The 25,884-nt window shown below is 41.1% G+C and overlaps 2 long non-coding RNA genes across 3 annotated transcripts in view; one reads left to right on the top strand and one right to left on the bottom strand.

The window, feature by feature from the left end:
* The window catches only part of LOC145419809 (uncharacterized), a 264,957-nt gene that overhangs the window by 51,700 nt on the left and 187,373 nt on the right, over positions 1-25,884 (bottom strand). Inside the window, exon 4 of the long non-coding RNA XR_013901143.1 lies at positions 14,019-14,177. This is a non-coding gene — a long non-coding RNA (uncharacterized LOC145419809). The remainder of the gene's footprint in view (positions 1-14,018; positions 14,178-25,884) is intronic.
* Positions 15,943-18,097, top strand: LOC113035242 (uncharacterized). 2 transcript variants are annotated; one of them, XR_013901082.1, is made up of 4 exons: positions 15,943-16,253; positions 16,716-16,794; positions 17,173-17,268; positions 18,014-18,097. It is a non-coding gene; the product is annotated as an uncharacterized LOC113035242 (long non-coding RNA). The 2 variants fall into 2 exon arrangements; XR_003274327.2 differs by lacking the exon at positions 15,943-16,253 and having other exon boundaries at positions 16,306-16,794.

The following is a 25,884-nucleotide window of genomic DNA, read 5'->3' as shown; positions in this document are numbered from 1 at the left end:
TAAATGATCATTGTTGTCAGCACTAACAACACATATTGTCATACATAATGTAAAAATACACGCATCATGTAAAGGAACACACTTTATATTGCATGGGATGAAAGAGCTTGAATAAGAAGTCCGTTAGCGTCAACATTTACGTCTTAATTTTCTGTTGAGATCACTCAGCAGAAGTTATAAATAAAAGAAAGAATATTTTAGGTAATATTACTCATCAGCAAGGACATAAGCTGCACAACAAAGCCTCTTGGTAGCAGGTGCGAATATGTGTGTCTGTGGAGAGCGTTTCACAGGGTGAAAGAGAAAATGTGTGTGTTGCTGTCTGCATAATATGCTTGAGTGTGTTTATTTGTACACTGTGTGCATAGATGTCCATGAGACGGATGTGCGTGTGAGCGTGCAGCTCCCAGCGCCCGGCGGTGGTGGCCCGTTATTGAGCCTTTGAGAGGCAAAGAGGCTGATAAATTCAAACTCTTTGTGTAATTGTCTTTCGCATCTGAATACAAATCCCCACTGCTTATGATTCATCATATTTATTTTTTTATTTCCTCCGGCAACATCTTTTATTAGTTGTGCACTCAGCGGCGAGATTTAATTTCTGCAGGAGGGGACAACAGCGTCGGCTTGATGATTATTATTGAGAATGTGATACTACAGAGGCTGAAATAAAATCTATAGTGCATTAAAGTGACAGATTAGGAGGGGCGGAGGGTTCATTTACAAGTGTTAAGACATCAGTGGCTAATGCCCTGCAACGCCAAATAGCAATCCACCCTGGTCATTGCTTTGCAGGAGTGTGTTTGAGGAGAACAGCATGAGAGAGTGTATGAAGGGTGTGGGTGCATGCACGCGTGCGTGTGGGTGTGCGTCTGTGTGTCTGCTTGCAGAAGGAGTGAGTGTGTATGTTATGCTCAACAGGGAGCCTCTAGTGGAGATATCTGAGCATTGCTTGAAGGAAGGGAGACTGTGCAAGTCACAGAGAGATAAGAGCTGGCCCAAGATCTTAAAATTACTCAACAACATCAAACAGTGGAAATATATCCCCTGCTGCCTAAATACTCGGCTTGTTTTAAGGAAAACATGCTGTTGTGGAATATCAATGACATGATGAGCTTTGGTTGTGTTTTTTTGTTTTTTGTTTTTTTTGGGGGGGGTGGGTTCGAGTAACATTTACACATAAGGAGAGTTGACAAATACCAGCAAGGTTTTTAACTATTGTAACTTGGTCCCCAATGATGATTATTGTTGAACATTACAAAACTATAGCAACCACTCAATTTCCTTTATGTCTAAAAACTACCATTCAATCTGGAAGAAAAAAAACAATGCATCACAATTACTTGCTCTAGTCAGACTGTTTATATGTATTTGTAGTTTTTTTGTTTGTTTGTGTTATATGTTTGCAAGTCACAGTGGTGTGCAGATGACCATATCCATCTCTTTGGATGATGATGCAAAATGTTAAAAACGTCAAACAATGGCAAAGTGTTTTTTCAAACATCACATTGGATGAATAAAGAAAATGACAGAGAAAGGAGGACAGATGGAGCAAAGTTCGTGAATCAGGAAATAAGGGCAGCTGTGAAGAGGAGTGGAATGAGACAGATGAGATGCCTGTGGAGATGTCTAGGAGAGAGGGCAGTGGACTTTTTCACCACTATTTTGAGCTCAGGTGGGAGTATTCATAGACTTATAATGTTTGCAGACAACACTGTAATCTATAGTGGGAGTAGAGAGCATGGATGTGTTTGTGGATGGTAGTCTGGGAAGGTGGAGGGATGCACTAGAGAGAAGAGGAATGAAAGTCAGTACATTTATGTGATTGAGAGGGAGACAGGTGGAAAGGCAAATATGTAAGGAGTAGAGAGATTTAATAAAATTTTGTAGAATGGATTGAAAATCAGTACAACAGAGAGACTGCTCAGGTTGAGCCATCTGGAGACAAAGTTAGAGAGGGAAGACCTGTTCAGAGGAGGGGTAGTGGATATACTGGACAAAGGATGGTAAAGATGGAGCTGTCAGGAGCAAAAGAGGAAGACTTCAGAGGAAGTTTGTGGATGTTTTTGAAGGAGTACATGCACAGGATGAGATGGAGGTGATCCCTAAAGTGGGCAACCGAAAGACGAAGAACAACATCACAATGAGTTCACAGTACTCAAATGAATTCGACCATCACCAGATCTCAATCCAATAGAGCAGCATGCTATCATATGTCCAACCCTTATTAGACAGCATGCCATCTGCAATCGTCCACTTATATATGCAAATGTATCAAAGTTTAAATCCACCCAAATTAACTGGGCTCTGAAACCTTTTTCAGACAAAGTTGGTTTGTTAATTGTTATACTCTGAGAGACTGCTAGAAAAAAAAAGTACAAAACACCCAGTAAGCAAATACAATCTATTGCTGAGACTGAGTATAAGAGGACTGATGTGGACAGAGGTGGCTGGAAAAAATGCTGTGTTTCACTTTTAGCAGCACTGGCTGTCCCAGCTTTTGGCTCTGTCAGTGTGGACAGCCGTGCCAAAACAATCCGGAAACTGTTCCAAAGCTCAGCACTTCTCTACACAGGTAGTACTTACGTTATCAGAGTGACATCACAACAACTATCACTGCACCTTCATTCAAATGTTGCTGAGATTTAACAGAAATTTACAAAAATTTTTGAGCATACACAATAAATGATCACAGTTTAAACACTAATTTTAAGATTACTGAAACAGGTTGAACCCTATTCCCATGTTTAAATGTGGATTTTTTTTTTACCCCAACAGTCTTTGAAGACAAATTAAGTGACTTTTCATTTTCTTAATTGCACCAGAAAGTCTTTTGTGATAAAACCAAAGCAAATGAAACCAAAACTAACTACCTCCATGCCAGGATAGCATGGACAATGGATACTTTGGACTCCTTGATAACTTTTACCACTTCTGGCATTTTTTTTATGTCATTTACTGAAATTAGTAGCACAGTAACTGTTGCCTTTATGAAGAGTGACCTGCTGACATCTTTCTGAGACTTCTTTTACTTCTAAATGGAAGATAGAACTATCATCATTTCTACAAAAAAGAAAGAAAAATGTCACTGCAATTCATTCTCAAACATTGGTGTTTGAAGCTGGTTGAGAATGATGACAATGGACAGTCGTGAACCATCTGCATGCGCATCCTCAGTAAATGACTGAATAACAAAGGAGACACAAGAAGAGGAAGATGAAATTAGCTCTAATGATATAATGGCTGCTCTCTTTAGAGCTGACATGTTGAGTCACTCTGCGACCGGTCAAGTCGCATCGATTTTCATCAGGGGTAGAAACCTGATCTACACTCGGTCCTCTTTAACCAACTTGTCTCTCTCTCAGATGCCCCCAGATATTTATGTCTACTGTCTGATTCTGCCAAGCGGGGGCTTAATCAGATCCAGAATGAACACCATCAGTATTCAAGCCAGCTGCTGGGAAGAAAAAAGAGATAAAGTGAGCTAAGACACTGAGCAGGAGAGTAGACGAGGACCGAGCAACAAAAAACATGGAGGGCAGAGGCACATGATAAAGCCACAACAGAATGTGTTAGAGCACTGATGAGGGATGAAAAGCCACATGACTTCAAATGGTTTCTGAAAGTGAAAGAAGGTTTTGAAAGAAGTGTATTGTGTCACTAAAAACATTTCTTTGAGTGTCTGGTTACCTGCCGAGGCTTCATCTCTCAAGAAAAAACCAAAAGAAGGGAAAGGGGCAGCTTACCTGGGTCCAGTTACACTAATTACTATTTATTCATCTTAGTTGTTAAGGCCACTTTAAGTGCACATATGATCGTGGATGCTGCCCAGCGTTATGGAGTGTTTCGCTAATAGAATCATTTAAAATCATTTTTTAGGATAAATATCACATTAAATTTGAAATATACACACATAAGAAAGACTTCCAAATATGATCTCAGATTTTAGTCCCTAAAGTGTGTTCTTTTCTAAATCAGATGCTTTAAAATAAAAAAAACAACTTTGCAGCACAAACAGAGCTCTGACTACCAACAAGGAGTCTTCAGGTGACTAGGGATGGGTATTGATAAGATTTTCATGATTCAGATTCCATTTTCGATTCTGTTTAACGATTCGATTCTTTATCGATTCTTTTTAAAAAAGGAGAACACTAAGGTCGATTAGCTTAGAACTTTGTTTTATATCTTCTCTTTGAACAAGATAGAAATTTAGGAGTAGCATGGCCTTACAAACCCAACAGTGAGATCTTAAGCGATCCACAGCCTACGGCTCTTCAATGGGGTGTCACAGGGTCCCCGGGGAAAAAAATTGTAAATGTAAAATAATAAAATAAATATTCTTCTGTAGTAATAACAAAGTATAACCTAAATTATTCTGTAGCAATTACACAAGAATATCCAGTAATGTCTCTGCCTACAATTAAACACATTCACTTACCGAAAATCGAGGGCATCTGCTGTGGCAAATGGGTGCAAGACTTTTACCACAAACTTAGTCACTGCTCGGTGACATTCGTCTATCCTGGGCTGAAAGGAGACAATAACGGTAGACTGCAGTGAGAACTGCCAGCATCTGAGCCAGCCAGACTCTGTCTGCCTCATCATGGTCACCTAAATGCACAGTAATGGCAGGTTTTGTAATAAGGCAGATCGCGCTAACATAATGTGCACTGTTAGTTGATTGTTTACCTGCCGCATTAATGGGAGAGGACGTGCAAACGTTACCGCTGCTGCTGGGTTGAGATTCACGAGTCCAGAGCGGAATTAAAAACACGATATTCATCGCGTGTTTTGTGAGCAAATGCTTTTGCATATTCGTAGTGTTTCCTCCCTTAAATGAAATATCTACTTTGCAAGTATTGCAAGTTGCCCTGTTATCATCCGTTCTCGTAAAGTATAACCAAACTTTTTAGCGTTTGATCCGCCAAGTAAATGACGCTCCGCAACGTGGTGACGTCATTCGGGGCGACTGGAGTCCATAAGGGAATCGTTTGCAAAAATGGCAAACAATTCCAAGGAATTGAAACAGTGGGAACAGGTTCTCAACAAGAACCGGTTTTTGATACCCATCCCTACAGGTGACACAATAAAAGTCAGTCAGTGTGTTTTTCTCTTCTACATTTGGCACATGTCAAATCCTAGAGACAAAGGTCAGAATCCTAATAACTAACAAGCTGAATTTCACTTACCTACCAATAAGATGTGTGCAGACAAATTTTCCTCCACCATGTGATATCTTCCTGTGCAACTAAAAAAAACATTCAAACTGTCAAGGTATCACTTTTAACATGTTTGAAAATTAGAGGACATGAACTTCCTGCTTCAGCCCTTTCTCTCATTTTCCCCCTTCACCGCGACCGATCGGCTGCCACCCGATCTGCAGTCATCCGCAGTGTAATTGTGCGATCTGATTGGGATTTCTTTACCATGTTTCACTGTGCTGCACTCTCCCAGTGAACCTTCACTGATCCGTATCAAATCTGCAGGTCAGCTGAAGTCTCAGAGATCTCCCCTGCCTTAAAGTTATGTTACACAAATGTGCTGGATACATATTTCAGTTAATTAGATGTACACAGGATTGGTGTAGGTACAAGAGTGGAGATGGGGCTACAAAACATTTATCACAGGGCTACTTCCATCAGTGCATATTGGGATTACAAATATTGGTATGCTTTACATCTAATTTTCCATCTCTTCCTGCCCAAAACCACACACACGGCAGAGCAGTGTTACAGGCAGAGTGAGCTTCTATTATGTGGAGCCCACGGTGCATTAACAGCAGCAGCAGGCGTCGGCTCTCACATCTGATCACACTAAATCAGACAAATGTGGACGAGAGGTGAAGGGAGAGAGGGGAGGGAGGGGGGAGGTGGTGGAGGGGTGGTCTGGAGGGATCTGCGAGGGATGAGCTGACTGTCAATGTCTAAGCGTGACACGTACGCCCGTTGCAGGAACCAAACAAAAGTAGCAAAACTCGTGAGACACACACAAAAACACACGCGACGCAAACTCTGTTGCTAGACATCAACACCAAGTTCACATGTCACATGCCAGGGGCGTCTGCTTAGCATATTGCAGTCAACACCTCATCTCAATTACTTCTAGCGGGTAAATATATAAATAAAAGGAGAGCCGACATAATCAGAAATCAGTATGTGAGCCCCCGCCGTCCCCGAAGACCTAAGCTCCTCAGATCTTCTTTGTCATTTCTGGGGCTGGGAAACCAGTGGGCCTGTGGAGGTCACAGAGCTCAGGCCTCATCAGCAGGGCTAATTTGATTGTGGCGGAACAATGGCTGGCGTAGCTGAGCCTGGCACTGGCCTGCTGACGAGGTGCATATTAATGCGTCGTGGATGCTGGGGCAGCTTTGCCCTGCACAGGAAGGGCATACTAAGGGTACTGAGGACTCGGGGCATTAAATACTCCTGCCAACGCTGCTGCAAGGGTTCAATTCTGTGTTTTGTTTACTTGGGAAAAAAACAAATTTCTGTTTTACTTACTTGTAAAACGAATTTTATTTTAACAATGTCTTAATCAAGGGTTAAAGCTAGCCAGAATGATCATGAACAGTGTTCTAGCCATTTACCCCCTGATCCCTGTCATGCAAATTAAGCGGGGCAGCCATTAAAGGACTTGTTTTTGCAAAGGTGCAAGGTAATTTCAAATATGTCTGTGAAGGTTCTCAGTCATCCAGGGCATCGTAGTCAAAGGAGCTTGCAAAGAAAAGCGTCTGGACTTCTTTAAGTTACTTGAAGACATTTCAGAACTAAAGAAGCTTCCCGGATGAGAGGTGAAACGTCTTCAAGTAACTTAAAGAAGTCCAGACGCTTTTCTTTGTAATTTCAAATACATTTCCAGCATGGCTCATTACAGGTTGCCGGCACTAAAGCTTTTGGCATGTGACACACACTCCTTCACTGTTGCATTCTTTTGCTGATCAAAAGAATCTTGGGACAAACAAGTGTTGCTATCCCATCGATAAAAACATTTAGTCAAAACACAAAATTGAGTTTCCATGCTTGAGTCTGGTTTGACAAAAAAGTAACAGAAGCAAAACTTGTGGTTGTTTCTTCCAGCTGTTTAACTTTATTAAATACCATCAGTTCACAGAAGCCATATGCAAGTCTTTATAGTGACAGGGTTGCATCTATTTACACATTGCAGCTGAGGCTCTTCTAGTTATCTGATTATCACAACTCATACAAAGCTGCCTACAGTTGGTCCATTATAAACCGTTATGCAACCCATCTCGGCCCCAGCACATCCTTATCTCATTTCATTAATACCTGCTCTGTTGTGTACTGGGGGCCTTGCTGCCACTCTTCCCGACTCCTGGCTTTCTATGTAAACACAGGGAAGAGCAGAGATGTCCCAGACCAGAACTACATTAACATATATTTCCATCTGCAATCATTTATATCATCCTTTCAACCATTGTGGTTCTGACTGAACACAAGTATAATCTAAGATTCTACACATTTAGCTTTTAAAATGGACTGGCGAACAGATCGGTAAATATTACTGAGCGATTTCCAGCTTGTGCGAAGGTAAAGGAGCATTATTTACTTTAGCCTTTTTTTGTTACAGTTTTTTTTAGCTCTATTTGTGGGATGTGACTGTCATTTTGGCGTTGGTCATGGAGCCGGATGTATATAGTGGGTTTCTTTAAAAAGAGCATTGCAGCACAGTTCAGGCTTGCAAAGCTTCATCTGAACGATTCAAGACTTCTGGAATAATGTGCTTTGGACAAACAAGGCCACAGGACTTAGGCACCTTAAAGTCACTGAGTCAACCATGAATTCTTCTGTATACAAAAGTATTCTAGAGTCAGATGTGAGGCCATCTGTCTCACAGCTAAAGCCTTGCCAAAAGTTTGTCATACTACAGGACAGTGATTCCAGCTGTACAACCGAATGAATAAAAAAGAAAAGAAACAAGGTTCCAAAGTTCACACCTCATAATGATTGAAATAATGATGCAGGACCTTTAGCATGCACGAATTAAAAGGTAAGGTAACACAGTATTATGAAGAACAGTTGGCCAAAATTCACCCAAAACAAAGCAAGAGACTCAAAAAGTCATACAGAAAATGATTACTCCAAATTAATGCTGCTACAGCCAACTGAATCAGGAGGTGTACCACACAGAATTCACACTTCCCTCAAACTTAGGCAAAATCCAGGTTATTCCTAAGTGTATGTTTAGTAGTGGATAAAGCCTATAGTAAGGGCTGGATCAGGTGCAATGGGCCTAGGCTGCTACAGTCTTGTCATGATGCACTGAGTGTTCCTTCTTCATACACTTCTTTAATCTCTGTGTTTATACACCACTCTGGATTAAATCATTAGTTATTGTTATTTAGCTCATTATTCCGTTATTATTAATCTCTGACTCTACTACACAGGGTTTGTTGGTCCTGTCTTCCTCCCCTCACCCCCAACCAGTCAAGGCAGATGGTTGCCCCTCCCTGAGCCTGGTTCTCCTGGTTTTCTTCCTGTTAAAAGGAAGTTTTTCCTTCTCACTGCTGCCAAATGCTTGTTCCTAGGTGGGTTGTCCAATTGTTGGAGTATTCTGTCTATTACTGTAGGGTCTTTACCTTATAAAATTAAGCACCTTGAGGTAACTATTGTTGTGATTTGGCGCTATACAAATAAAATGGAATTGATCCAAACTGAATAATTTCTATTGTTAGCAAGAAACCAAAAAGACAACACATAAATAAAACAGGTTGCAAACTACCAGAGGGTTCTTTAAAGGGAATCACATTACTGCCGATGCTGCATTTAACTTATATTAGTCCAATTAAATAAACTCCAAAAGCGCAATTAACTGTGCTCACTGTCCACCACATCCATCGGTGGGCAGGCATGAACAAAACCCAGCACTGCATGTTCTCCTGAGATGTGAGCATACTAATGGCTAGTGTAGCTTAGCATAACCCCTTAGTCCCACACTGAGGCATACTAATGTCGTCGAAGCCAATCGCGTCCCTGCCTCACTAAAGAGCATACTAATTACCAAGGCTGCCCTTCTTTGTGACCTTGGCAGGTCACTTAGCAGTGTGATCAGTCCCTGACTCCTAATAAAGACACTTTAACAGGGTGAGCCACGAAGGCAGAGAGCTTTTTTACTCCACGCTCTCCCTCACTCACTTTCAATTCAGTTTAATGGTGCGGTTTTAGTTTGAGAGCAGCATGGTATAAGGTGGTGAAAAAACCAAGCCATTTAATTTAGCAAAACGAACACTAGTAGAAAAGAACCAAATGATTTCTAATTCATAGCCAAAAACTTGATTCTCTGCATTCATTTTGACACATCATTCCATGATAACCACAGGTGTAATTAATGTCATTATTAAAGCCCTGGTACATCCTTGGTACAATGGAATCGCTAAAAACACCATAACTGATTGTATTGATTACACCTGTGTTTACTCTGCGAAGATCTGTTCAAATTGCCAAAGAGTCTACTTTTTTAACCTTTCATTAACTTTAAACCCTGCTTTGTATAGAAACTAATGGTGTACCAAAATACCCATGAACACATAAACATTTGCTGAAGTATTTCTAGAAAATCGAAAATCAAATCAAAAAAATTTGCTTTAAATTCATAAAGAGCTGTGAAAAGGGATTCTCTGGTCAAATTCATCATCCAGTCATCAATTATGGAAGTTGTCCAGGTCCTTAAGCAGTAGAAAAAGCCCCAGATCATCACTCTACCACCACTATGTTGGACTGTTGATATGTTAGTTTAATGAAATGTTATGTTAGTTCTATGGCAGATGGGTACAAAAAGTTCCAACTTTGGTCTCATCAGTTGACAGAACATTTTCCCAAAAGTCTTGGCGATCACCGAGATGTTTTGGGGCAACAGTAAGATGAGCTTTTTCTCTCAGAATCAGAATCAGAAGACTTTATTTATCCCCAAGGGGCAATTAACAAACAACAGAGCAGCATAACGAAGATGAGGACAATAAGAACAGGCAATAAGAGTGAAATAATAAATACACAGAATATACAGTATATACAGTTTTGTTATTCTTGAATTATGAACACTAATATAACTGAGGCACAGAAGAATTGGAGAATTGGCCTTTGATCAGTGGTCTTTGATCAGTGGTCTTTGATCAGTGGGTTTTGGTCAGTGGTTGTTGATCAATGGTCATGAGAATTTGCATAACTAAGATTAAGGAACTGACCTCCCAGCCCATTGTTCCTTCAGTGGGCTGGTTTCAGTCATTATGTAAATGTACTGTTTATAAGATTGGGGAAACCTGCAGTCAGCTGAGACTGAAGAAGTCACTTGGATGGGTGACGAAACGTTTCTCCCACAAAACGCTACGTCCAGATGAACAGAATCAACTTTTTGGAGAAGAATTGGAGTTGTTTAGATGTTGCGGGCTCTTTTGTGACCTCCTGGATGAGTTATCAGTGCATTCTTGGAGTAATTTTGGTAGCCCAGTGACTTCTAAGGTTTCTTCATTCGGTAGTAATGGCTCTCACCTTGGTTCACTGAAAGCCTTGAAAATGGCTTCTAGACCGACACGCGTTAATAACTTTGTTTCTCGGCCGTTTCTTTAGATTTTAACCCAATGCTCTGTGGGGTTTTTTTTTTTGTCGTTGTTGTTTTTAGATCTTTTACCCAACTTCACTTTTTTTTAGAAAGCTTCTATTTAAGTAATTTCTTGATCCAACAGGTCTGGCAACAAGCAGGTCCAATTTATCTATGATTTAATTACTTCAAATTAAATTACTTTTTCACACGAGTTCACACGAGGTTGGGATATGTTTTTCCCTTTAAGAACTGAATCATTATTTAAGAACTGCATTTTGTATTTTACTTGTGTTGTCTTTGTGAACTATTAAACATTGTTTGATGATCTGAAACATGGAAATGTGATAAATGTGCAAAAAAAAAATCAGGAAGGAGGTAAATACTTTTCCATACTGCTGTATGTAAGAACTACAAAATGTTTTGTAGTTCTTTTCTTTAAGATGTACTGTACATTTGTGATGAAAGTGATGAAAGTATTCATTTTAAATAGGTGTGAAGTTAGATGTGCACTTGAATGATCTCATATGCTATTCATGGGCAGAAACACCTGGCTGACTTCTTACAATTGATGGAAAGACACCAGTAGCTCAGAAATATTACTCTTCACAGTGGCAGCGAACAGAAGAGGAGTGCACATGACAAACCTTAAGGCAGATGGGCTAAAGCAGCCGAAGACCACTCCTGTCAGTCAAGAAGAAAAGTCTGACTTTGCAAAGGGCTCAAGCTCACCAAAACTGGACAGTTGATGGCTGGTCTGACGGACTGCCATTTCCGCTGAGACTGGAGGGGCAGAAACTGGTGTCAGTGTTAATAATGTGGGTAGCTTTCTAAGGTGGTGGTGTGGAAAAGATTTTTTACTTGGAAAAATTTGGGACTCTTGGTGTATTTGGCTCTACATCTGCAGTTTTTTATGTGCTTCATGCAGGTCTAGTTTAGCCACATCACTTTAGTCTCAGGTCTACTTCATACAGGCCCTCATCAAGCCCAGGTCATGATATCTGGCCCTTGTCTGGCATACAGATCACTGGTTTGTGCCACTGCGTATCGTTACTAACTATCAGAATCAGAATCAGAAAGGGTTTTATTGCCAAATGTTGAGCAGGTTTACAACATTAGGAAATTGCTGCGGTGCTTCAGTGCAAACATACTGTCATAAATTACGTTTAAATAGACATGAAAATAAAAATAAGAATAAGAATTAAAAGTGCTACGTAGAAAGATATATACATGAGTGCAGGTGGTGATCAGTGCCAAAACATGGAATGATGCAGTGAACACAGCGTAGGGTCATGTGTTAGTGGTGGGGACAGTCGTACATTTATTGTTCATGTGTCCAACAGCAGAGGGGAAGAAACTGTTCTTATGGCGAGAGGTTCTGGTGCGAATGGACCGGAGCCTCCTGCCTGAGGGGAGCAGGTCAAACAGACTGTATCCAGGGTGAGAAGAGTCAGCTGAGATCCGAGCTGCACGCCGCAGTGTCCTGGAGGTGTACAGGTCCTGCAGAGATGGGAGTCTACAGCCAATCACCTTCTCAGCAGAGCGCACAACACGCTGCAGTCTCTGTTTGTCCCTGATAGTGGCTCCAGCGTACCACACGGTGATGGAGGAGGTGAGGATGGACTCGATGATTGCGGTGTAGAATTGCATCATCGTCCGTGTTGGCAGGTTGAATTTCTTCAGCTGCCTCAGGAAGTACATCCTCTGCTGGGCTTTCTTGATGACGGAGGTGATGGTGGGCTCCCACTTCAGGTCCTGAGTGATGGTGGTACCCAGGAAGCGGAATGAGTCCACAGAGGTGATGGGGGTGTCAGTCAGGATGATGGGGGGGAGTGGGGCTGTGTGCTTCCTGAAGTCCACAATAATCTCCACTGTCTTCTGGGCATTCAGCACCAGGTTGTTGTGGCTGCACCAGGACACCAGACGTTCAACCTCCCTCCTGTAGGCAGACTCATCCCCGTCTGAGATGAGCCCAATAACGGTGGTGTCATCTGCAAACTTGATTAGCTTGACAGACTGGTGGGTGGAGGTGCAGCAGTTGGTGTACAGGGAGAAGAGCAGAGGAGAAAGAACACAGCCCTGAGGGGAGCCGGTGCTGATGGTCCGGGAGTCCGAGACATTCTTTCCCAGCCTCACATGCTGCTTCCTATGTAAATTCTCCCATGACTACATTGTATTTTAATGGCAGTATAAAGAATTAAAATGAAAAAATAAAAATAAAAATTTCTGGAAAAGGAAAGGAAAGCCACCTTAATTGATGGTCTCTATTAATATTTTCCTTCAGTAGGCCTACGTTATATTTTGTTAATAATTCCAGAACAGAGTCTGCCATGTGTAGTGCAGACCGGGGCACTGGTATGAAAAATAGTCAAATGAGAGACAGAAAAGCTCCATAAGTTACAAAAAGAAATCGTATAATTACACATGGTCAGAGCTATTAATAGCACCAGTATTCATAACATAAATAAAAATGTTTTTTTATTCATTATTAGAGCAGTACAACTACCTTATTTTATTTGCTATTAATATCAGTTTCTTTTGTGTTTGTGTTCAATTTTATTTATATAGCACCAAGCCAAAACAACAGCTGCCTCAAGGTGCTTTATATTGGGGCGCCTCTGTCAGTGCGCCCCAGGGTGGCTGTGGCTACAATGTAGCTTGCCATCACCAGTGTGTGAATGTGTGCGTGAATGGGTGGATGACTGGATATGTAAAGCGCTTTGGGGTCCTTAGGGACTAGTAAAAGCGCTATATAAATACAGGCCATTTACCATTTTACCATTTGTAAGGTAAAAAACATACAATAGCTGACCAAAACAATCAGACAGCCCCCACTTGGCAACAGTGGGAAGGAAAAACTTTTAACAGGAAGAAAGCTCTGGTAGATCCAGGCTCGGGGAGAGGCAGCTATCTGCTGTGACCAGCTGGTGGTGAGGGAAGACAGACAGATTTGCACATTTGCTTCAAGTTCTTTCTTTTGAAATCTCTCTGTGTGAAAAGGGCATTCACATAAACTGGGCATACACTTTAATAAAAGGTGTGGCTATGAGAGACCTGCAGAAATTATGTAATAGAATCGTGTCAACATAATACAAAATATTCCATGGGACGCACAAGTGTTCGTTAACTTGTGCAATGATTTTTGAAACAGTTCATGAGTAGGCAGCATAACTGCTAATAGGTTTTTTCTCTGCATGTGCATTGTGTTTTTTCCCCACTGTACTGTACATTTGTTGACTCACATCCTGTGTTTGATACTTTAAAAAGAAGCATCAAACATTTCCACATTTTCCTTCTCTCCTTCTACGTTCACACAGACACACAGTTTTCTGTCCCTCTGCCTTGATCCTTCTCCATTTCCATCTGTCCCTCTCTGTCTCTCTCCCCCACCCCTTCCATCCATCCTTCTCTCTAGTGGCGCTGGACACACAGGTAGTGAAGCAGCAGGCGGTGTGGTGCTGGATAATTACCTAGTGTTTGGAGCTCCACAGGAGCCTGGGCCATCCGGGGAGAGGAGGAGGGGGGACAGCGGCAAGCCTGGCTGTATTTATAATGCACTCCGCTAACAGTACACTCCAACACTTTGCCAGTGGAAATGCAGGCCCAAATAAATGGGCTTTTGTTGCCACCTGAAAAGGAAACGTAAGAAAATGCACTTTTCATCTGCCTCTTTACCCCTCATTTTTCATGCTGCTGACTCTCAGCCATACCCACCCCCCCACTCCTGCTGTTTCTCCCTTCATTTACCTGCAAATTCCGCCCCCAGACAGTTTTACACAAGACAATTTTACACAAGAAAACATAGTGTAGAGATGCTTATGACTGGGATTAAGTTTGTTTGTTTGTTTGCCTGAATGGTGCTGAGGCTTTGTGCACACCATGGGAAATATGATCCATAGCTGTCAAGAAAAGCAGATGAGGTGATGAACAAATACTCATAAAAATGCACACAAACACACACACACACACACACACACACACACACACACACACACACACACCAGTCACATATCTGTGACTTCAGAGGACATTTAAATTCCTGGAGACAATGAAAAACTGAGTTATGCTATCAATACTTGCTTTTTGCTACCATAAAATACGTAACCATAATTTGACTGTGTGAATCTCAGGCTATATAAAAAGACCAACATAGCCATGACATTGCTACATGCCTTCTGAACGCCACATTTTTAACCTGCAAGATTTATAAAAGAACCAGCCTAAAGGTGCAAATAGAATTTTAGCTGCTTTCATGTTGGAGTTTTTTTAGCCCAAAACATCTCTCAAGGACAGGCAAAGTGCTGAGTTATCAGCTCAGGATATAGGATAGCTCCATAATTGGTGCAAAGACACAGATCAACAAAATACTACAATTTCAAAGCACAAACTTTAATGTTCTCACCAGTGTTGGTCAAGTTACTTGAAAAAAGTAATCAGTAACTAATTACTGATTACTTCCCCCAAAACTAATTCCGTTACTTTACTGATTACTTATTTTCAAAAGTAATTAGTTACTTAGTTACTTTTCAAAAACACGATTTACAACCTGAATAGGTGATAAAGCGAGAGATCTTTCAGCCCAATTCTACTTTTTCTGCATAATCCATCATACAAAATGTAATCAAATGGAAAAGTCTCTTTTTTTTTTAAACTTGTTTTATTAGTTGTAATCTTTTAACTTTATGCATCAAGCGAAAATTAAATTATATGGAACATTCTCTGACTGGAAGAAATTTATTTAACATTTAAACCTATTTTCTGCACATTCCAGCACATAAAATAAAATATTTTTTGTGTTTACACTCAGTCTTTCAAATAGATGCCAGTGAAACACAGCAGAAAATAAATAAAATCAATAACTCAGCAGTCCTGTTGCTCTATTTTCACCTGTATAGCAGGCGGATGTGTGCCCTGGTGCAGGTGTGCTGCAGCGGTCAGTGGAAGAATCCGCAAGTTTGTCTGTGAATTTCCCATCCCCAGGTAGCGCACTCGGTGCTTGCTCAGAAGTTAAGGGGGGTTTTCGCTGTAAAAAGAAGTTTTCTTCACACGCAGTCAACAGCGGACACTAATGTTTTTGTCACTTTTTACAGAATCAAACTCAAAATAAGGTCAGTACTTCCACGCTTTAAACGCTGCACGCTCATGCTCTCTCCCGCACTCGATATATAATCCATTGTTGATCTGCACACAGCTGTTGCCACGAATGTCGCACTCGCTTACGTCATTGTCATGAGACACTCTCGCAAAAAAAAATCACGGTTTTAGTAAGGCAGTAATGCAGCGTGCTTACGGGAACGTAACAGTAATCTAATTACCTTTTTTGCAATAGTAATCCCTTACTTTACTCGTTACTTGAAAAAAGTAATCGGATTACGCATTACTGCCCACACTGTAAACCCCAACAGTCTACCTGACTTATAAAGTTTGTGGATATAACAATTAAAATTCCTCACAAAGTTGAAACAACTTAAAACTTTTCTGTTCGGTTAACGATTCAAACAGTTATAATTGTACATGGCTTAGAAGTTAAGAGTAAATACTGCTTTCTTAATTATGATTTTTGAGTAAATGTTTTTTTCCGAGCTCCGCATGTGGACGTCATGACGTCATGACGTCTTCTCTCTAACCTGAACGACGTTGACAGAAAATTCTGTTCAATATGGCTGCCCTTCTCGAGCGACTGGAGAGCACATTTGGAGAAACTTGTAAGTAAAACGGAACCTTCGTTATGTTTATTTTTTCCGTAAAAAAGCAAGTATATTAATATGTTGCAGCCAATAACTTGTTTTCGAATGCGCTGTTGTGTTAAAAAGCACAGACCCAGGTGGTGAATAGTTGTTCGCGGTTGTTCGCGCTCTTTTTCAAACATAGATTATGTCGTCAGTTTTACAGTTTTAACCGATTAAAACACAGTTTTACGAAGAATCACACATAAAGAAAGGGTCTTAGTGATATTTTAACGACCCTTGCCAACGCAAGAAAGTTGGCGTTTTTACAACAGCAGCCTCATTGTTCGGCAGGTTTTTTTTTTTTTCTTCTCATTAGCATCATTCAAAAGTGACTTAGCTAGCAGTGGCAACTTCTATCTAAAACAATTGAAATATAGCAAGGTGTTGTATATTTAGTGTGCTGATAAGGTTTTCAATATTTTTATTTTTTCTTCCAAGGCTGAAGGCCAAAGACAAAAAGACAGAAGAAAAAAAAATTCAGACTGCAATTAATTTCAGGTGGAGACAGTAAACACAGGTGAGTTGAAAGATCTATTGAAGAAACCATTCATTAAGTCCCTTAAGGTGAAGATTTCATATATTGATAATGATAAAATTAACACAAATTAAAAGTTTCACTGATAAACACACAATTTTTCCTTGCTTTGAACCCCATGTTCTATATAGATCACAGCTCTGATCTGGAGAACACTATTTTAAAATACTGTGTAGGGTTTTTGTCAAATGATTAAGAAACATACTCTCTGTCACAAGAGACAGAAAGGTTGTGTCTTAAAAGAAAAGTCTCCAAAATTTAGTAGAGTCTGATGTCATGCAGTTTCATAAACATGTATTCTCCCCAAAGAATGACACCTGAAAACTTTGCGTTAAATGAACTTTTCTTTTCCCTTTTTAGGAGGCGCCTGATATCAACGTGAAACGCACTGCAGTACTTCGTGCCCTTCCTGTATACCTGCGGGAGGAGGACCCAGAATTCTTTTAGACATGTAATGTAAGTGTATTTTTGCATTACTTAAATTCTGCCAGTAAGATAAAATGCTATGGATTTTTTTAAATACAATTTAATACCCTAGCAGCTACCAAATTGTACAAACAAAATACCCTCTCTGTAGAAAACCCACACACACACAGGTCAGGAGCAGGGCACAGGCGTATCACAGCACTATGGCTATGCTGCAGGTGGCCCAAAAACCAGGCTGAAGTCAAGATTTAGTTTCTTTTTGAGATAAAGTCATGAAATAAAAAATTACTTTTTTTTTTAGAAAAATAATAAAAATACAAATTATGTAATGCAAGAAGCTAACACGTTAATGTACATTTTTCAAAAAAAGTAGAGTACCCTAACTCGTTACAAAGTAACCCACTACACTGCTGAATGTTTTGCTAGATTACAGGTCATGCTTGTCACATTCTCTCAAACCAACCTTACTTATTTAATTGGGGCGATCGTGGCTCAAGAGTTGGGAGTTTGCCTTGTAATCAGAAGGTTGCCGGTTCGAGCCCTGGCTCCGACAGTCTCGTCGTTGTGTCCTTGGGCAAGACACTTCACCCGTTGCCTACTGGTGGTGGTGCCAGTGTCCGGCAGCCTCGCCTCTGTCAGTGCGCCCCAGGGTGGCTGTGGCTACAATGTAGCTGCCATCACCAGTGTGTGAATGGGTGTGAATGTCTGGATGACTGAATGTGTAAAGCGCTATACAAATACAGGCCATTTACCATTGATACTGTGTCTATTCCAGGCGGACGCATTGGATGAGTCGACCCTCATTGACACTCCAGTTGCCCTTCTCACAGTGGTTACCGACGGCGCTTCCCAGTCCAGTCCATTTTACTTCCTCAAGCATGGCTGTTTTGGTGAAAGGCGACTAGGTGATGCGTGATATTCCCAGATTTGCAAATGCATTTGCTTTATTGTTTGGCTTGATCTATGCTCTGCATTTAGACTACCCCAGGAAGCTGGTTCACACATTTGCCTTAGTCCAAAATATCTTCATGGGGCTTGATGACGGCAAACCCCTGAAACCCCTGCCTACATGCTCTTAAGGAATATAAGGCAATGTTTGTTAGGACACGCACTCTGTTACTGAGCACTTTGTTTGAAGCACTTTAAGCACTTTAAGTTTACTACAGGCTTTGGGTGGATTTAACTCCATCAGTTTACCTAATTTTCCTATACTTGACTGCCTTATCTGGTTATTTGGAAGCTGATCGTCTTTGTACCCATTTTAAAAAATTGTTTTTCATTTCTATTTAAAAAAAAGTGATTAGTATTTGACTTTTTGTTTTGCATTTTTGTGTATTTTGAGAAAGATGCAATTAGGACTGATGTCGCCCTTTGTGAGTTTATAAAAAGATAAATGTCCTACACAGAATTTATAATGCTCACTTTATGGTGCCGATGTCCATGTTAGTTGTTTTATAAAAACATTTGTGATGTTTTTAAATTTTCATGAAAAAATGTTAAATAAACAAAATGTAAAGTAACTGAATTTCCGTACTTTTTTTTTTTTTAGTAGTCTACACTCACAACATAAATATCTTTTAATTAATAATCAGATAATTTGAGTTTAGGTTGTAATATAATTGCATTGTGTTGCATCAAAATAATAAACTACAAGAAACACAAAAATATTGAAATTAAAGTATACAGTCTTTGAGTAAAGCTCAATTAATAAAATATAAAATATAATTTAAAATTTTTAGGTTAACAATAAATACAAATTTTGAGTACCCCATACTTAGAAGATATGAGTTTTTGTACTTAAATCTTTTGAGGTAATCAGTTTCCACAAAAGTTTTAAGTTCAGTCAACTTGTTCGGGTTTACAGTGCATCTCTGGTTCTCACACCTAGCAAGACATATTTTCAGTCAAATAACTAAAAAAAAAAAAAAAAAAAACAAGGCCTCCAAAAGACACCAACAGCTCAAACACAGTAATTAGGTCCAGTTTTGTAACTCTGGTTGTAATATAGATAAGAACAGACAGCAGACCATGTTCCTAACTTTAAACTTTAGCACAAGGTAGGTTTGGAGTCAGAAGTTACTATATTTGGATTACAGGTAAGTTATTAGCTGAGTCAATATTGGTTAGCAAGCTAAGTTAGCACACGCACAGGCATAGATAGATCAAATAATTTTTTTGATATTTCAATTAAATTGGCCCAAAATGGCCCAAATATGGCTAAATCTACTTGTGAGACCTATCTACCTAACATACATGTCAATCAAAACAATCACAACCTTACCCAACCCAGCCATCACACTATTGTAATGAAGGTGGAAACAACGACCTGAGACATTTTTTTTTGTACCAGGCTAAAAATAAGTTAAGTTTTTCAATTTAATATGGTTGTTTAAGGGGGCTGACTCACTTTTGGAGCAATCTCAAGTGGCCACAAGGGAAGGTGCACACAAAAACACACACACACAAAAAAAAAACTGGAAAACCTGGCAATCTGAGTATGGCCAAACAAATCCCAAGAAAAAGGCATTTTGTTTGGTGCTCATTAGCCAAATGAATAATGGAGCCTTCTAACTAGATTCTCAGTGAAACCACAATGCACCTGACCCACTGAAGTGGAGTGGAGTGGGCAAGCGCAGCGCCAGCAGCAGCATCCGGTTGGCCAGTTGTCCAGACTCCATTAGCCTAGAAGAGCCATCAGTGAGGATTAGACAGGAGCCCTTTTCAATCCTCATCCAGCGTAACATCCAAGCCCCCCCCTTCTCCTAACCCCCGTCCCTCGCCAGCTCTCTGAGCATGAGCCAGGCTTTCCTGACTGGGCCACAAGCTCGGCCAGAGCCCTCATGTCTCTGGAGCCTCTGCCACTCTCCGCTTTAGCCTCAGCTGCTGGAGATGTTGTCCCTAATTAACAAGGGATTAAGCCATCATCTCGGCTTGTAATACAGCCTGGATGGGAATTCCAATATGGATGCTGGGATGAGGGGGGGGGGGGGGGCTGAGGGTAAGGGAGATTGGACTGGGTAGAAAGAGAGAAAGGGAGAGAAACTAGTGGCGTTTAGCAGCTCAGTAAATTACTCTTGACCCGTAGGACTGAGGGGAGTCTATCGGCACGGCAAGCTGGCTGCCAATTACAACAGCTCAGGCCTGCCAAAAGTTTTATTGGGTGGAGGGCGGGGGCAAGTTAGGAGGTGATTGCTGTGCATATGCGTGTGTGTGTGTGTGTGTGTGTGTGTGTGTGTGTGTGTGTGTGTGTTGGGGGGGGGGGGGGGTTCATTTTTAATGGCCTTTCACCATATTACTTTCTGTCAGGATTGGAAGTGTTTGCATTTGGAGGGATATTGACATAATTATGATGAGAATTTGATGGAGGTTGAAAATGAAAATAGAACTTTTTTTTACAGTCCCCACAAGCCACTGTGTTCATTACACTGTCAGACAGAAATGTTTTATTCAGCTTTGTCTCCACTGACTGCTAAGATTTGGTATCTGCTATCCCCACATCATTATATTTACAATCAGTCTTACCACTTTTGTTAGTATTACAATTAATAATAATGTTACTGTCAATGTTTTTTATAGCAATAATAGCACTTTTAATAATCATTGTAAATATCTATAACCCAAACTAAAAGTCATTTCATTATTTTTCTAGACATGTGCTGTCCCTAATCCTTCCTACCAACAATCAAAAGTGAGGGTGACGAACTAAAGTCCATACAGTTTCTTACTACGGTTGGGCTACTATTTATGACCAGATCTTCATGCAAGTCTCTGGAAGAATGTTCTTTCAGCAGTATTATGAATTTCAGTTTTTTATGCTTGAATATTTAGCATGGTTTTTAACTGACCTAAAAAAACATGATGCATTAATTTTTGTACAAGGATATTCTTAAATATTGAACATGATTCAAATGATAAAGAAATAAATAAATGGGAAAATACAAGTGAGGTTGATGGTGTTGAGTTCGGCCCACACCGGGGTGCCTGTCTCATTAGGCATCTAGGTGAAGAGGCCTAGGTCACAGTAGGCTTGTGTGCCTTCGAAGATTTATGTGATACTCAGGGGGAGGACAATAGAGAGCCAGTGCCCGCTGACCACCAACAAGAGAACAAGTGAGAGAAAATCTCGCTTGCAGGGAAACAAAAGTAACTGTTGATGGGATGATCCTTCCTCAGGTTCACCAAGGAAAGCGTTTATGAATTTATTCCTAGACCTTGCTGACCAATGGCTGTTTCATCTTAGCATGAGTTGAACTACACAGGGAGTGAATTTGGGTTTGTAGGAAGAGCTGAAGTGCATCATTGTAACGAAAGGGATGTGCTTGATCAGAAGATCAGTACACTGAGACAATGATAAGGTCCCCCGTGGTACAATGCTGGATTCACCAAATTCTGACGCTACCGTTCAAATGTGGCAGAAGAAATCTCCACTGGTTTTCATCGTCTTCTACTTTCTAACTTTGGTGCAAATTGTAGCCTCAGTTTCCCGCTGCCAGGAGTCGTGTCTGGTTAGGTCGTCTTCTGCTGTAGCTCATCTGCTTCAAGGTTGCCTGTGTTGTGCATTCAGAGCTGTTCTTCTGCATACCTTTGAGTTACTAATGCCTTCCTATCAGCTTGAAGTAGTCTTGTCATTCTCTTCTGAACTCTGAGATCAGCAAAGCATTTTCAGTTAAGATAAGATAAGATAAGATAACCTTTATTAGTCCCACACGTGGGAAATTTGTTTTGTCACAGCAGGAGTGGACAGTGCAAAAGTTATGAGGCAAAAATTAGAATACAATAAGAATAAATACAGTACACAACTGTACAGAATAGAATAAAATAAAATACTATATACAGTAGAATAAAATAAAATAAATATACAATAAGATAAAAATAGAATACAAATACAAATACTATATACAACTGAGTAAAAATACAACGATGACAGAAAGGATTATTGCACTTAGTATTATTGCATATGTATGGATGTGTGTGCTTGATCAGTTAAAGTCTTTATTATGGAGTCTGACAGCAGTGGGGAGGAAAGACCTGCGAAATCTCTCCGTCCCACACCGTGGGTGCCGCAGTCTCCCACTGAAGGAGCTGCTCAGTGCTGTCACAGTCTGCTGCATGGGGTGGGAGATGTTGTCCATCAGGGATGACAGCTTAGCCGCCGTTCTCCTGTCACTCACCACCTCCACTGGGTCCAGAGGGCATCCTAGAACAGAGCTGGCCCTTCGGATCACCCTGTTCAGTCTCTTCCTGTCCCCAGCAGAGATGCTGCCGCCCCAGCAGACCACGCCATAAAAGATAGCAGAAGCCACAACAGAGTCATAGAAGGTCTTCAGGAGTGGGCCCTCCACTCCAAACGACCTGAGTCTCCGCAGCAGGTACAGCCTGCTCTGCCCTTTCCTGTAGAGGGCGTCTGAGTTATGAGTCCAGTCCAGTCTATTGTTCAGATGAACACCAAGGTACCTGTAGCTGTCCACAGCCTCAATGTCCATACCTTGGATGTTCAGTGGTTGCAGTGGAGAATGCTTGTGCCTGCGGAAGTCTACCACCAGTTCCTTGGTTTTACTGGCGTTGATCTGGAGGTAGTTCAGCTGGCACCAGTCCACAAAGTCTTGGGTCAGACCTCTGTACTCCTTGTCGTCCCCATCAGTGATGAGGCCGACTATTGCAGAGTCATCAGAGAACTTCTGCAGGAAGCACTGGGTGGAATTGTGGGAGAAGTCTGCAGTGTAGATGGTGAAGAGGAACGGAGCCAGAACCGTTCCCTGTGGGGCCCCCGTACTGCAGACGACCCTGTCCGACACACAGCCCTGAGTCCTCACATACTGTGGTCGGTCGGTGAGGTAGTCCAGGATCCAGGTAGTGAGGTGATGGTCCACTCCAGAGTTCTCCAGCTTGTCCTTTAGAACCGAGGGAAGAATAGTGTTGAAGGCACTGGAGAAATCAAAGAGAGAACTACCGCTCATTCTGAAGCTCAGGTTGTACTTTAGCAGGTATTTTTGACCATTCTTTAAAGAAATCTGTTACAGTGGGGCAAAAAAGTATTTAGTCAGCCACCGATTGTGCAAGTTCCCCCACCTAAAATGATGACAGAGGTCAGTAATTTGCACCAGAGGTACACTTCAACTGTGAGAGACAGAATGTGAAAAAAAATCCATGAATCCACATGGTAGGATTTGTAAAGAATTTATTCGTAAATCAGGGTGGAAAATAAGTATTTGGTCAATAACAAAAATACAACTCAATACTTTGTAACATAACCTTTGTTGGCAATAACAGAGGTCAAACGTTTACTATAGGTCTTTACCAGGTTTGCACACACAGTAGCTGGTATTTTGGCCCATTCCTCCATGCAGATCTTCTCGAGAGCAGTGATGTTTTGGGGCTGTCGCCGAGCAACACGGACTTTCAACTCCCGCCACAGATTTTCTATGGGGTTGAGGTCTGGAGACTGGCTAGGCCACTCCAGGACTTTCAAATGCTTCTTACGGAGCCACTCCTTTGTTGCCCGGGCGGTGTGTTTTGGATCATTGTCATGTTGGAAGACCCAGCCTCGTTTCATCTTCAAAGTTCTCACTGATGGAAGGAGGTTTTGGCTCAAAATCTCACGATACATGGCCCCATTCATTCTGTCCTTAACACGGATCAGTCGTCCTGTCCCCTTGGCAGAAAAACAGCCCCATAGCATGATGTTTCCACCCCCATGCTTCACAGTAGGTATGGTGTTCTTGGGATACAACTCAGTATTCTTCTTCCTCAAAACACGCCGAGTTGAGTTTATACCAAAAAGTTCTACTTTGGTTTCATCTGACCACATGACATTCTCCCAATCCTCTGCTGTATCATCCATGTGCTCTCTGGCAAACTTCAGACGGGCCTGGACATGCACTGGCTTCAGCAGCGGAACACGTCTGGCACTGCGGGATTTGATTCCCTGCCGTTGTAGTGTGTTACTGATGGTGACCTTTGTTACTTTGGTCCCAGCTCTCTGCAGGTCATTCACCAGGTCCCCCCGTGTGGTTCTGGGATCTTTGCTCACCGTTCTCATGATCATTTTGACCCCACGGGATGAGATCTTGCGTGGAGCCCCAGATCGAGGGAGATTATCAGTGGTCTTGTATGTCTTCCATTTTCTGATGATTGCTCCCACAGTTGATTTTTTCACACCAAGCTGCTTGCCTATTGTAGATTCACTCTTCCCAGTCTGGTGCAGGTCTACAATACTTTTCCTGGTGTCCTTCGAAAGCTCTTTGGTCTTGGCCATGGCGGAGTTTGGAGTCTGACTGTTTGAGACTGTGGACAGGTGTCTTTTATACAGATGATGAGTTCAAACAGGTGCCATTCATACAGGTAACGAGTGGGGGACAGAAAAGCTTCTTACAGAAGACGTTACAGGTCTGTGAGAGCCAGAGATTTTCCTTGTTTGAGGTGACCAAATACTTATTTTCCACCCTGATTTACGAATAAATTCTTTACAAATCCTACCATGTGAATTCATGGATTTTTTTTTCACATTCTGTCTCTCACAGTTGAAGTGTACCTCTGGTGCAAATTACTGACCTCTGTCATCATTTTAAGTGGGGGAACTTGCACAATCAGTGGCTGACTAAATATTTTTTGCCCCACTGTATGTATTTAGTAAAATCAGTTTATATTTTTGTGGTACTACTTTCTGTGTAAAGTAGAGAACACCAAGTGTGGCGTATGTGCGCATTGATATGCCTGTGCCTTTTCCACAACATGGTTAATAAAGTAAGTTACTAACAACCAAAAGGTGTTGTTACTTTACAAGTTAAGTTATAAGAGAGAACATAACACAATCAGTTGTTTGTATGTGCTTGGCTGTTTAAATAGTTGTGTTAACGAGTGGATGAAGGTGGTCCCTGACTTACTTTCCTCCTAAGGGGACACCCGGAACCAAAACACGCCAGCAAAATAGAACAGAATAACAGAGACACTGGATTCCCTCACCGTACCAAGGTCATGCTATTACTGCTTGAGTAGGCTTGGAGTGTAGGTTGGACCAACCTGGGGAGGAGTTTTTCCACAGCATATTCATTCTGGGCAGATTTTAGTCTTTTTTTGTTCATTTATTTTTGAATATTACTTATAATATTACTCATCTGTGTTGGAAATGGGCCACATAAATAAATCTGCCTTTCTTGGCCACAGTTACAGAAAAAAAATGCTATGATGGGTTAATAAAGAGTTCTTCTGATTTACTTCCACAACATTTTTTCCTGGCAAAAGCATAACCACCTTTCTCTTCTTTTCAACCCTTTCCTGCTCCAATGTATTTTGCTTTTGCTCAATAAATTCTTGTAACGATTACATACAGGGAGTGCAGAATTATTAGGCAAATGAGTATTTTGTCCACATCATCCTCTTCATGCATGTTGTCTTACTCCAAGCTGTATAGGCTCGAAAGCCTACTACCAATTAAGCATATTAGGTGACGTGCATCTCTGTAATGAGAAGGGGTGTGGTCTAATGACATCAACACCCTATATCAGGTGTGCATAATTATTAGGCAACGTCCTTTCCTTTGGCAAAATGGGTCAAAAGAAGGACTTGACAGGCTCAGAAAAGTCAAAAATAGTGAGATATCTTGCAGAGGGATGCAGCAGTCTCAAAATTGCAAAGCTTCTGAAGCGT

This window comes from Astatotilapia calliptera, chromosome 13, assembly GCF_964374335.1.
Source record: "Astatotilapia calliptera chromosome 13, fAstCal68.1, whole genome shotgun sequence".
Taxonomy (NCBI): Eukaryota; Metazoa; Chordata; class Actinopteri; order Cichliformes; family Cichlidae; genus Astatotilapia; species Astatotilapia calliptera.
This window is presented reverse-complemented; position numbering and strand designations above follow the sequence as displayed.